The sequence below is a fragment of the Somniosus microcephalus genome, chromosome 21 (genome assembly GCF_052327205.1).
Source record: "Somniosus microcephalus isolate GS21.2 chromosome 21, FLI_Smic_1.0, whole genome shotgun sequence".
NCBI classification, from domain to species: Eukaryota; Metazoa; Chordata; class Chondrichthyes; order Squaliformes; family Somniosidae; genus Somniosus; species Somniosus microcephalus.
This window is the reverse complement of record NC_141007.1, coordinates 11,340,373-11,354,627: the sequence shown is the minus strand read 5'-3', so window position 1 is coordinate 11,354,627 and position 14,255 is coordinate 11,340,373. Positions and strand designations below refer to the sequence as shown.

At 49.0% G+C, this 14,255-nt stretch overlaps 1 non-coding gene across 1 annotated transcript; it reads left to right on the top strand.

Annotated features, from left to right (window-relative positions):
* Positions 1-10,628: 10,628 nt before the first annotated feature.
* trnar-ucg (transfer RNA arginine (anticodon UCG)) lies at positions 10,629-10,701 on the top strand. The gene has a single exon. It is a non-coding gene; the product is annotated as a tRNA-Arg (tRNA).
* Positions 10,702-14,255: the final 3,554 nt, after the last annotated feature.

Here is a 14,255-nt window from a genome sequence, read left to right as displayed (position 1 = left end):
GCAGGGCTTGTCCATAGGGGATGGCTTCTTTAACGTGGTTAGGGTGGAAGCTGGAGAAGTGAAGCATCGTGAGGTTGTCCGTGGGCTTGCGGTAGAGTGAAGTGCTGAGGTGTCCGTCTTTGATGGAGATTCGTGTGTCCAAGAATGAAACTGATTCTGAGGAGTAGTCCATGGTGAGTTTGATGGTGGGATGGAACTCGTTGATGTTATCGTGTAGTCTTTTCAGTGATTCTTCGCCGTGGGTCCATAGGAAGAAAATGTCGTCGATGTATCTGGTGTATAGCGTTGGTTGGAGATCCTGTGCAGCGAAGAAGTCTTGCTCGAACTTGTGCATGAAGATGTTTGCGTATTGGGGTGCGAATTTGGTCCCCATGGCTGTTCCGTGTGTTTCGGTAAAGAACTGGTTGTCGAAGGTGAAGACATTGTGGTCAAGGATGAAGCGGATGAGTTGTAGGATGGCGTCTGGAGATTGGCTGTTGTTAGTGTTGAGTACTGAGGCTGTCGCAGCGATGCCGTCATTGTGGGGGATACTGGTGTAGAGTGCCGAGACGTCCATCGTGGCGAGGAGTGTTCCTGGTTCAACTGGTCCGTGGGTGCTGAGTTTCTGTAAGAAGTCTGTAGTGTCGCGACAGAAGCTGGGGGTTCCCTGTACGATGGGTTTCAGGGTGCCCTCGACATATCCAGAGAGGTTCTCACACAGGGTTCCGTTGCCTGATGCGATAGGATGTCCGGGTGTGTTGGCTTTGTGTATCTTTGGGAGGCAGTAGAAGTCTCCCACGCGGGGAGTACGTGGGATGAGAGCATGTAGGATGCTTTGAAGGTCTGGATCGAAGGTTTTGATCAGTCTGTTGAGTTGGCGGGTGTGTTCTTTGGTCGGATCTGCGGGTAACTGTCTGTAGTGTTCCTGGTTGTCCAGTTGTCGGTATACATCTTTGCAATAGTCCGTTCTGTTCTGTATGACGATGGCGCCTCCTTTGTCTGCTGGTTTGATGACGATGTTGCGGTTGGTCTTGAGAGCGTGGATGGCGTTGCGTTGTGCTCGGGTGACATTCTGGACTGTCTTGTGAGTGCGGCTGATGAATCTGGCGTTGATGCATCTCCTGACAGCTTGAGCATACATGTCAAGCTTAGGGCAGCGACCCTCCAGAGAGGTCCAATTTGACTCTTTCTTCTTCGGTCGCTGCACTGCGGATCCCTCTGTCTCTGCTCCGGATCATTGATTGTCTCATTGGGTTCACTGCTGACATCTTGGGATTTGTGGAAGAATTCCCGGAGCCTCATTCTCCTGATGAATTCCTCTGTGTCTGCCGCGAGACCGATGGGATCCATTTTGGTGGTGGGGCAGAAATTGAGCCCTCGGCTGAGAACTTCAATTTCGTCTGGTTGAAGGGTGTGGTCGGACAGGTTGACGATGGATTTCCCTGTGGTTTCAACCGTGGTACCGGGGGAGGCTTGGTTGCTGCTGCTGGTGATGCCGAGTTTCTCAAGCTTCCTGTTCTTGGTGTGCATGTAGGTAGCGTAGTTCCGTTGCCTTGTTTGTTTGGCGGTGTCTCGTAGCTGGTCTGCTGTGTCCTGAGCACAGGCTGAGAACATGGACTCCATCTCGGTTTCGAGGTTGCGGCGTCTGCTGTAGAGCTGGTGTACGAGATGGTTGAGGAGTGTGCGAGAGGTACGACGGCAGAGTCTCTCAGCGTAGTCTGTGTTGTAGGTCGACTTGAGCGGGTTCGTGATCTGTAGTCCTTTCGGGATCTTGTCTGCTTTCTTGCATCTCTGTCGAAACTTGATGTCTGTGTCGATATGCGCGATCTTCTTGGAGATCCTCTCCACTTTGAGCCGGCAGTTTGTGGTGTCGATAGTAGCCATGGTGTGGAGATGCCGGAGTTGGACTGAGGTGGACAAATGTAAGAAGTCACACAACACCAGGTTATAGTCCAACAGCTTTATTTGAAATCACAAGCTTTCGGAGCGCTGCTCCTTCGTCAGGTGAAGTGGAGAAATGCATAAAGACACAGCTTATATAGTCAGAGAATCATGTCAGATGTTTACAGGTAATCTTGCCAACTGCCATTTATCACACCTCGGCAGAGAGATAATCACAGCAATCAAAGGTGTGAATGGGGTCCAAACAGGCCAGTCAGGAAAACATTACATCAAAGAACAATGAGGTGGGGGTCACAAGGGGTCAAATATTGCAGATGCTGGGGTCTGTATGAAAAACAAAAAAACAGACAAAAAACATTTTTTTTTGCTGGAAATCACAGCAGGTCCGGCCGCATCTGTGTAGAGAGAACAAGCCAATGTCGACTCGAGTCTGGATGACCCTGCGTCAGGTGGGGTTACATGTAGCGTGACATGAACCCAAGATCCCGGTTGAGGCCGTCCTGTTGGGTGCAGAACTTGGCTATCAGTTTCTGCTCGACGATTTTGCGTTGTCGTGTGTCTCAAAGGCCGCCTTGGAGAATGCTTACCCGAAGATCGGAGGCTGAATGTCCTTGACTGCTGAAGTGTTCCCCGACTGGGAGGGAACACTCCTGCCTGGTGATTGTTGCGCGGTGTCCGTTCATCCGTTGTCGCAGTGTCTGCATGGTCTCGCCGATGTACCATGCTCTGGGGCATCCTTTCCTGCAACGTATGAGGTAGACAACGTTGGCCGAGTCACATGAGTATGTACCATGTACCTGGTGGGTGGTGTCCTCACGTGTGATGATGGTATCTGTGTTGATGATCTGGCATGTCTTGCAGAGGTTGCTGTGGCAGGGTTGTGTGTTGTCATGGTCGCTGTTCTCCTGAAAGCTGGGTAATTTGCTGCGAACGATGGTCTGTTTGAGGTTAGGCGACTGTTTGAAAGCGAGTAGTGGAGGCGTGGGGATGGCCTTAGCGAGGTGTTCGTCATCATCGATGACATGTTGAAGGCTGCGAAGAACATGGCGTAGTTTCTCCGCTCCGGCGAAGTACTGGACGACGAAGGGTACTCTGTTGGTTGTGTCCCGTGTTTGTCTTCTGAGGAGGTCGGTGCGATTTTTCGCTGTGGCCCGTCGGAACTGTCGATCGACGAGTCGAGCGTCATATCCCGTTCTTACAAGGGCGTCTTTCAGTGTCTGTAGGTGTCCATCGCGTTCCTCCTCGTCTGAGCAGATCCTGTGTATTCGCAGGGCTTGTCCATAGGGGATGGCTTCTTTAACGTGGTTAGGGTGGAAGCTGGAGAAGTGAAGCATCGTGAGGTTGTCCGTGGGCTTGCGGTAGAGTGAAGTGCTGAGGTGTCCGTCTTTGATGGAGATTCGTGTGTCCAAGAATGAAACCGATTCTGAGGAGTAGTCCATGGTGAGTTTGATGGTGGGATGGAACTTGTTGATGTTATCATGTAGTCTTTTCAGTGATTCTTCGCTGTGGGTATGGACCCACAGGAAGAAAATGTCGTCGATGTATCTGGTGTATACCGAGATCTTGGGTTCATGTCACGCTACATGTAACCCCACCTGACGCAGGGTCATCCAGACTCGAGTCGACATTGGCTTGTTCTCTCTACACAGATGCGGCCGGACCTGCTGTGATTTCCAGCAAAAAAAAAAAATGTTTTTTGTCTGTTTTTTTGTTTTTCATACAGACCCCAGCATCTGCAATATTTCAGCCCTTGTGACCCCACCTCATTGTTCTTTGATGTAATGTTTCCCTGACTGACCTGTTTGGACCCCATTCACACCTTTGATTGCTGTGATTATCTCTCTGCCGAGGTGTGATAAATGGCAGTTAGAAAGATTACCTGTAAACATCTGACATTATTCTCTGACTATATAAGCTGTGTTTTTATGCATTTCTCCACTTCACCTGACGAAGGAGCAGCACTCCGAAAGCTTGTGATTTCAAATAAAGGTGTTGGACTATAACCTGGTGATGTGTGACTTCTCACAGTTGTCCACCCCAGTCCAACTCCGGCATCTCCACACCATGATCTTATTGAATGGCGGAGCAGGCTCGAGAGGCCGAATGACCGACTCCTGCTCCTACGTCTTATGTTCTTATGTAAAAACAGAGCGTTTATGTTAAATAAAAACAGAAAATGCTGGAAATACTCAGCAGGTCAGGTAGCATCCGTGGAGAGAGAAACAGGGTTAACGTTTCAGGTCGATGACCCTTTGTCAGAACTGGAAAAAGCTGGAGATGGAACAGGTTTTTAAGCAAGTGTAGGGGCTGGGGAGGGGGAAAGAACAAAAGGGAAGGTCTGTGATAGGCTGGAAGGCAGGAGAGATTGAGAGACAAAAGGGATGATGGTGCAAGGCAGAAGGAGATGGTAATGGGACAAGTTAAGCAACAAAAGATGGCTCTAGATGAAGTGTAAATCGCACCGGCAGAATGATCGACAGCTGCCATGTGAGAGAGAAAAAAAATAAAAATAAATAAATAAAATAAATGGAAAAAAGGATGGGGGCCGAGGTTATAGTCTGAAATTGTTGAACTCTATGTTGAATCCAGAAGGCTGTAAAGGGCCTAATCGGAAGATGAGGTGCTGTTCCTCGAGCTTACGCTGAGCTTCACTGGAACAATGCAAGAGGCCGAGGGCAGTGAGGTCCGAGTGGGAGTGGAGCGGAGAATTAAAGTGACAGGCGACCGGAAGCTTTGCGGAACACCTCCGTTCAGTCCGTAAGGGTGACCCCGAGCTTCCGGTCGCCTGTCACTTTAATTCTCCGCTCCACTCCCACTCTGACCTCTCCGCCCTCGGCCTCTTACACTGTTCCAGTGAAGCTCAGCGTAAGCTCGAGGAACAGCATCTCATCTTTCGATTAGGTACTTTACAGCCTTCGGGACTCAACATCGAGTTCAACAAGTTCAGACCATAACCTCGGCCCCCATCCTTTTTATAAATTTATTTTATTTATTTATTTTTTCTCTCTCTCACATGGCAGCTGTCGATCATTCTGCCATTGCCATTTACACTTCATCTAGAGCCATCTTTTGTTTCTTAACTTGTCCCATTACCATCTCCTTTTGCCTCGCACCATCTCTTAATCTTTCTTAATCTCTCCTGCCTTCCATCCTATCACAGACCTTCCCTTTTGCTCTTTCCTCCCCTCCCCACTTTCCCCGCCCCTGCACTTGATAAAACCTGTTCGATCTCCAGCTTTTTCCAGTTCTGATGAAGGGTCATCGACCTGAAACGTTAACTCTGTTTCTTTCTCCACAGATGCTGCCTGACCTGCTGAGTATTTCCAGCATTCTTTGTTTTTATTTCAGATTTCCAGCATCCGCAGTATTTTACTTTTGTGTTAAAGTTTATGTTAAACTTGTATCGACCTTGGTTAGACCACACTTGGAGTACTGTGAACAACTGTGGTCTCCATATTATAAAAAGGATTTAGAAGCACTGGGGAAGGTGTAAAAAAGATTTACCAGAACTGAGAGGTTCTAACTATCAGGAAAGATTGAACAGGCTGGGGCTCTCTCTCTAGAAAAGGGAAGGCTGAGGGGTGACCTTTAAGATTATGAAAGGGTTCGAAAGGGTAGACATAGAGAAGATGTTTCCACTTGTGGGTGAGACCAAAACTAGGGCCATAAATATAAGATATTCACCAATAAATCCAACAGGGAATTCAGGGGAAACTTCTTTACCCGGAGAGTGGTGAGAATGTGGAACTCGCTACCACAGGGAGTGGTTCAGGCGAATAGTATAGATACATTTAAGGGAAAGCGAGATAAGCATATGAGGGAGAAAATAATAGAAGGATATGTTGATAGGGTGAGATTAAATAGGTTGGGAGGAGACTCATGTAGAGTATAAACATGAGAACCTAAGAAATAGGAGCAGGAGTCGGCCATTTGGCCCTTCGAGCCTGTTCTGCCATTCAATGAGATCCTGGCTGATCTTCTACCTCATCTCCACTTTCCTGCACTATCTCCATATCCCTTGATTCCCTTAATATTCAAAAATCTATCGATTTCTGTCTTGAATATACCCAATGACTGAGCCTCCACAGCCCTCTGGGGCAGAGAATTCCAAAGATTCACCACCCTCTGAGTGAAGAAATTTCTCCTCATCTCAGTCCTAAATGGCCGGCCCCTTATTCTGAGACTGTGACCCCTGGTTCTAGACTCCCCAGCCAGGGGAAACATCCTCCCTGCATCTACCCTGTCAAGCCCTGTAAGAATTTTGTATGTTTCAATGCGATCACCTCTCATTCTTCTAAACTCTAGAGAATATAGGCCTAGTCTACTCAATCTCTCCTCATAGGACAATCCCCCCATCCCAGAAACCAGTCTGGTGAACCTTCGTTGCACTCCCTCTATGGCAAGTATATCCTTCCTTAGGTAAGGAGACCAAAACTGTACACAATACTCCAGGTGTGGTCTCCCCAGGGCCCGATATAATTGCAGTAAGGTGTCTTTACTCTTATACTCAAATCCTCTTGTAATAAAGGCCAACATACCATTTGCTTTCTAATTGCTTGCTGTACCTGCATGTTAACTTTCAGTGATTCGTGTACAAGGACACCCAGGTCCCTCTGAACACCAACATTTCCCAATCTCTCACCATTTAAAAAATACTCTGCTTTTCTATTTTTCCTACCAAAGTGGATAACTTCACATTTCTCCACATTATATTCCATTTGCCATGTTCTTGCCCACTCACTTAGCCTGTCTATATCCCCTTGAAGCCTCCTTGCATCCTCCTCCCAACTTACATTCCCACCCAGCTTTGTATCAGACGTGGAGAAGATGTTTCCACTTGTGGGGGAGACCAGAACTAGGGGCCGTAAATATAAGATATTCACCAATAAATATCCCATCATTTATTATCAGGGCCCCTCCTCCTTTCCCATTTCGCCTATCTCTTCTAAAAGTGAAGTATCCGGGAATATTTAGTTCCCAACCTTGGCCACTTTGCAACCACGTCTCTGTAATGGCTATTAGATCAAACCTGTTCATTTCTGTCTGCGCTATTAGTTCGTCTAGAAGTGAAGTTAGGAAACACTTCTACACGCAAAGGGTGGTACAAGTTTGGAACTCTCTTCCGCAAACAGCAATTGATGCGAGGTCAATTGTTAATTTTAAATCTAAGATTGATAGATTTATGTTAACCAAAGGTATGAAGGGATAGAAACATAGAAACATAGAAGATAGGAGCAGGAGTCGGCCATTCGGCCCCTCGAGCCTGCTCCGCCATTCAATGAGATCATGGCTGATCATCCAATTTCAGTACCCTGTCCCTACTTTCTCTCCATATCCCTTGATCCCTTTAGCCTTAAGAAATATATCCAACTCCTTCTTGAATATATTTAATGAATTGGCCTCAACTGCCTTCTGTGGTAGAGAATTCCACAGGTTCACCACTCTCTGGGTGAAGAAATTCCTCCTCATCTCAGTCCTAAAAGGCTTACCCCTTATCCTTAGACTGTGACCCCTGGTTCTGGACTCCCCGACCATCGGGAACATCCTCCCTGCATCTAGTCTGTCCAGTCCTGCCAGAATTTTATAAGTTTCAATGAGATCCCCTCTCATTCTTCTAAACTCCCGCGAGTATAAGCCCAATCGACCCAATCTCTCCTCATACGTCATTCCTGCCATCCCAGGTATCAGCCTGGTGAATCTTCACTGAACTCCTTCCATGGCAAGAATATCCTTCCTCAGATAAGGCGACCAAAACTGCACACAATACTCAAGATGTGGTCTCACCAAGGCCCTGTACAACTGCAGCAAGACATCCTTGTTCCTGTACTCAAACCCTCTCACTATGAAGGCCAACATACCATTTGCCTTCTTAACCGCCTGCTGCACCTGTATGCTTACCTTCAGCGACTGGTGCACAAGGACACCCAGGTCTCGTTGCACTTCCCCTTCTCCCAATCTATTGCCATTCAGATAATAATCTGCCTTCCTGTTTTTGACAACAAAGTGGATAACCTCACATTTATCCACGTTATATTGCATCTGCCATGCTTCTGCCCAATCACCCAACCTGTCCAAATCATCCTGTAGTTTCTCGGCATCCTCCTCACAGCACACACGCCCACCCAGCTTTGTGTCGTCTGCAAACTTGGAGATATTACATCTAGTTCCCTTGTCTAGATCATTAATATATATTGTGAATAGCTGGGGTCCAAGGACCGATCCCTGCGGTACCCCACTAGTCACTGCCTGCCACTCGGAAAAAGACCCGTTTATTCCAACTCTTTGCTTTCTATCTGCCAACCAGTTCTCTATCCAAGTCAATACCTTGCCCCCAATCCCATGTGCCTTAACTTTACACGCTAATCTCTTATGTGGGACCTTATCGAAAGCCTTCTGAAAGTCCAAATACACCACATCCACTGCTTTTCCCTTATCTATTTTACTAGTTACATCCTCAAAAAATTCCAGTAGGTTAGTCAAGTTTGTAAATCCATGTTGACTTTTTCCGATCCTGTCACTGTTTTCCAAGGATATAGGCCATAGGCGGGTATATGGAGTAAGGTCGCAGGTCAGCCATGATCTCATTGAATGGCGGAACAGGCTCGAGGGGCTGAATGGCCTTCACCTGTTCCGATGTTCCTTTCTTCTTCCTATGCTGGGTGCGGGATACTAAGTCTCCAAACCAACCTACTGAGAATCCCACACAGGTAGAGTTCCTGTTTTCCTGATAGGGACACACCCCACTTACCTAATTTCCAGAGACCTTGGGTGCAGCTTGGCCGAGCAAAGGCCGAGCGGGCACAGGATTACTGTCGGGAGTTTAACCAGCCGAAACCACCCAGTTCACCAATGAGCTTCCCAGGACCACCCAACCATTGGGATGTTGGCTGCCAGGGTTAGCTGCAGTGGAGGAAGCCCAGCTTTCGCTGAGTGGGGACTTGATTCTCTGACTGGTGCGTCCAATTTTCCGATCATTGAAACCAACAACCGGGAAATCGGAATGGGGCGGAGGGTGATGTTGGTCATGGATGGTAGTGAATTGCATCCCGTTTTACACCTCGCACCAGTTTCTGGACCATTGACAGAAAAAAGGAAAGACTCGCATTCCTATAGCGCCTTTCACCACCTCAGGATCTCCCAAAGCGCTTTACAACCAATGAAGTACTTTTTGAAGTGTCGTCACTGTTGTAATGTGGGAAACGCGGCAGCCGATTTGCGCACAGCAAGCTCCCACAAACAGCACTGTGATAATTGACCAGAGAATCTGTTTTAGTGGTGTTGATTGAGGGGTATTGGCCCAGGGCCCCGGGGAGACCGCCCTAGTGCCGTGGGATTTTTTTTGCATCCGCCTGAGAGGGCAGACGGGGCCCTCGGGTTAACGACTCATCCGAAAGACGGATTGAAACCAATGGAAAGGTAAAACAGACTGATTCACTGTCGCCCGTTTGGCCCAAGACCGATTTGAGACCGAAGGCATACAGGATACTTGCCTTCATTAGCTGAGGTATAGAATATAAGAGCAGGGGGGTTATGCTTCAACTGTATAAAATACTAGTCAGGCCGCAGCTAGAGTACTGCGTGCAGTTCTGGTCACCACATTACAGGAAGGATGTGATTGCACTAGAGAGGGTGCAGAGGAGATTTACGAGGAATGGGCTGGGGAATTTTAGCTATGAGGAAAGACTGGATAGGCTGGAGTTGTTTTCTTTGGAACAGAGGAGGTTGAGGGGAGACCTTATTGAGGTGTGTAAAATTATGAGGGGCATAGATAAAGTGGATAGAAAGGACCTATTTCTGTGATAGTGGATTGGCGGTTAGGATCAGATCAGCCATGATCTTATTCAATGGCGGAGCAGGCTCGAGGGGCCGATTGGCCTACTCCTGCTCCTATTTCTTATGTTCTTATGTTCTTATTTCCCTTAGCAGAGGGGTCAAAAACCAGGGGCATAGATTTAAAGTAATTGGTTGGAGGTTTAAAGGGGATTTGAGGAGAAATCTCTTCACCCAGAGGGTGGTGGGGGTCTGGAACTCACTGCCTGAAAAAGTGGTGGAGGCAGAAACCCTCACCACATTTAAAAAGTACTTGGATGTGCACTGGAAGTGCCGTAACCTGCAGGGCTACGGACCAAGTGCTGGAAAGTGGGATTAGAGTAGATAGCTGTTTGTCGGCCGGCACAGACACGATGGGCCGAATGGCCTCCTGTGCTGTAAATTTCTATGATTCTATGATATGTCCTCCCGGGCGGGGTCTCTGTGAATTGGCCGTGCCCAAACCTCCGAGTGGCACCCCCCCATGAGCAGAGGAGGAAGTCGAGCGGGACAATGAAGTCATAACGAGGCCACTCGGCCCATCGAGTCCGTGCCGGCTCTCCGATGAGCAATCCAGTCAGCCCCATTCCCCCGCTCTATCCCCGTAGCCCTGCAAGTTTATTTCCCTCAAGTGCCTATCCAGTCTCCCCGTGAAAACATTGAGTGTCTCCGCTTCCACCACTTCCGTCGGCAGCGAGTTCCAGGTCTTTTAAAACTGTGCCATTAAGTGTACATTGCCTCTCCCTGTTCCTTCTGCCAAAATGCATCAAAGTCGCTCTTGTGACTGGTTCAGTTTGGGCCAAGGCCCGAGTGCAGAGAGCGTTTGAGGAGGAGGAGCTGGCTGAGCTGCTGGAGACTGAGCTGCTGCCATTGAGCAATGTGATGACTGCCTGGTGTTCACCAGTGCGGATGTCCCGTCCCATTGCATTGAATATACCGACCGCGTGGCCTAATGGATAAGGCGTCCGACTTCGGATCGGAAGATTGAGGGTTCGAGTCCCTTCGTGGTCGCATTTTATAATTTAAAGGAAAAAAAGTATACATTTTTTTTTGTCATCTTGAAAATAATCGTTCTTTGAAATGCAAAAGCATTAATGCAGTGGCGGCGCCCCGGATTTCCACAGTTCGGAGTTTGAAAGCGATTTATCTAATTGCATTTACAAAGTATGTCTGGGTCCGAAAGTCACAATCCCAATTCCGGGCTGGATTAAATCGGGCCGCGGACCGAACAGCCAGACCGCAAACTCACGGCTTTAAATCGGCGCATCGACCCCAAGAGCCGCGTTTTCTGCCCTTTTGTTTCCGACATTCAAACAGTGCGAATGATAGTCACATCTGTTCAATTACAGTGTGACAACCCCAGGACTGGGGTACGGGGGATTCCCCCCAGCACTGGGGCACAGGGGGTTCCCCCCAGGACTGGAGAAAGGGGGATTCCCCCCAGGACTGGGGCACAGGGGGTTCCCCCCAGGACTGGAGACAGGGGGTTCCCCCCAGGACTGGAGACAGGGGGTTCCCCCCAGGACCGGAGACAGGGGGTTCCCCCCAGGACCGGAGAAAGGGGGTTCCCCCCAGGACTGGAGACAGGGGGTTCCCCCCAGGACCGGAGAAAGGGGGTTCCCCCCAGGACTGGAGACAGGGGGTTCCCCCCAGGACTGGAGACAGGGGGTTCCCCCCAGGACCGGAGAAAGGGGGTTACCCCTAGGACTGAGACACAGGGGGTTCCCCCCAGGACTGGGACATGGGGAGTTCCCCCCAGCACAGGGGTAGGGGGTTCCCCCCAGGACTGGGACACGGGGAGGTCCCCCCAGGACTGGGACACGGGGAGTTCCCCCCAGGACTGGGACATGGGGAGTTCCCCCCAGCACAGGGGTAGGGGGTTCCCCCCAGGACTGGAGACAGGGGGTTTTCCCCCCAGGACTTGAGATAGAGAGTTACCTCCAGGACTGGGACACAGGGAGTTTCCCCCAGGACTGGAGAAAGGGAGTTCCCCCCAGGACTGGAGACAGGGGTTCCCCCCAGGACTGGAGACAGGGGGTTCCCCCCAGGACTGGTGACAGGGGGCTCCCCCCAGGACCGGAGAAAGGGGGTTCCCCCCAGGACCGGTGACAGGGGGTTCCCCCCAGGACTGGAGCCAGGGGTTTCCCCCCAGGACCGGAGAAAGGGGATTCTCCCCAGGACTGGTGACAGGGGGTTCCCCCCAGGACTGGAGACAGAGAGTTCCCCCCAGGACTGGGGCATAGGGAGTCCCCCCCCCCCCGATCTGTGACAGAGGGGGTTCCCCCCAGGACTGGAGACAGAGAGTTCCCCCCAGGACTGGGGCATAGAGAGTCCCCCCCCCCCGATCTGTGACAGAGGGGGTTCCCCCCAGGACTGGAGACAGGGAGTTCCCCCCAGGACTGGAGACAGGGGGTTCCCCCCAGGACTGGTGACAGGGGGTTCCCCCCAGGACCGGGGTACATAGAAACATAGAAGATAGCAGCAGGAGTAGGCCATTCGGCCACTCGAGCCTGTTCCGCCATTTAATGAGATCATGGCTGATCATCCAAATTCAGTACCCCCGTCCCTGCTTTCTCCCCATATCCCTTGATCCCTTTAGCCTGAAGAAATATATCTAACTCCTTCTTGAATATATTTAATAAGTTGGCCTCAACTGTCTTCTGTGGTAGAGAATTCCACAGGTTCACCACTCTCTGGGTGAAGAAATTCCTCCTCATCTCAGTCCTAAATAGCTTGCCCCTTATCTTTAGACTGTGACCCCTGGTTCTGGACTCCCCCGCCATCGGGAACATCCTTCCTGCATCTAGTTTGTCTAGTCCTGTTAGAATTTTATATGTTTCAATGAGATCCCCTCTCATTCTTCTAAACTCCAGTGAGTATAAGCCCAATCGACCCAATCTCTCCTCATACGTCATTCCTGCCATCCCAGGTATCAGCCTGGTGAATCTTCGCTGCACTCCCTCCATGGCCAGAACATCCTTCCTCAGATAAGGCAACCAAAACTGCACACAATACACAAGGTGTGGTCTCACCAAGGCCCTGTACAACTGCAGCAAGACATCCTTGCTCCTGTACTCGAATCCTCTTGCTATGAAGGCCAACATACTATTTGCCTTCTTAACCGCCTGCTGCACCTGCATGCTTACCTTTAGCAACTGGTGCACAGGGACACCTAGGTCTCGTTGCACTTCCTCTTTTCCCAATCTATTGCTGTTCAGATAATAATCTGTCTTCCTGTTTTTGCCACCAAAGTGGATAACCTCGCATTTATCCACATTATACTGCATCTGCCCAATCGCCCAATCGCCCAACCTGTCCAAATCGAACTGGAGTTTCTCGGCATCCTCCTCGCAGCACACATGCGCACCCAGCATTGTGTCGTCTGCAAATTTGGAGATATTACATCTAGTTCCCTCGTCTAGATCATTAATATATATTGTGAATAGCTGGGGTCCTAGCACCGATCCCTGCGGTACCCCACTAGTCATTGCCTGCCACTTGGAAAAAGACCCGTTTATTCCAACTCTTTGCTTCCTGTCTGCCAACCAGTTCTCTATCCAAGTCAGTACCTTACCCCCAATCCCATGTGCTTTAAATTTGCACACCAATCTCTTATGCGGGACCTTATTGAAAGCCTTCTGAAAGTCTAAATACACCACATCCACTGGTTCTTCCTTATCATTCTACCAGTTACATCCTCAAAAAATTCCAGTAGATTAGTCAAGCATGATTTACCTTTTGTAAATCCATGTTGACTGTTTTCCAAGTGCTCTGCTATTGCATCTTTTATAATGGACTCTAGCATTTTCCCCACTACCGATGTCAGGCTTACTGATCTATAATTCCCTGTTTTCTCTCTACCATCTTTTTTAAATAGTGGGGTTACATTAGCTACCCTCCAATCCATGGGAACTGTTCCAGAGTCTATCGAGTTCTGGAAGATGACCAGCAATGCATCTACTATTTCTAGGGCCACTTCCTTAAGTACCCTGGGATGTAGATTATCAGGCCCTGGGGATTTATCGGCCTTCAGTCCCATCAATTTTCCTAACACCATTTCCCTACAAATACTGATTTCTTTCAGTTCCACCCTTTCATCAGACCCTATGTTCCCCGGCATCTCTGGGAGGTTATTTGTGTCCTCCTTTGTGAAGACAGAACCAAAATATGTATTTAGTTGGTCTGCCATTTCTTTGTTCCCCATTATAAATTCCCCTGATTCTGACTGCAAGGGACCTACGCTTGACTTCACCAATCTTTTTCTCTTCACATATCTATAGAAGCTTTTACAGTCAGTTTTTATGTTCCCTGAAAGCTTACTCTCATATACTATTTCCCCCTCTTAATTAATCCCTTTGTCCTCCTTTGCTGAATCCTAAACTGCTCCCAATTCTCAGTTTTGCTGCTTTTTCTGGCCAATTTATAAGTGCTCTCCTCGGATCTTATGCTATCCCTAATTTCCCTTGTTAGCCACGGTTGAGTCACCTTTTTTGTTTTATTTTTATGCCAAACAGTGATGAACAAATTCTGTAGCTCATCCATGCGATCTTTAAATGTTTGCCATT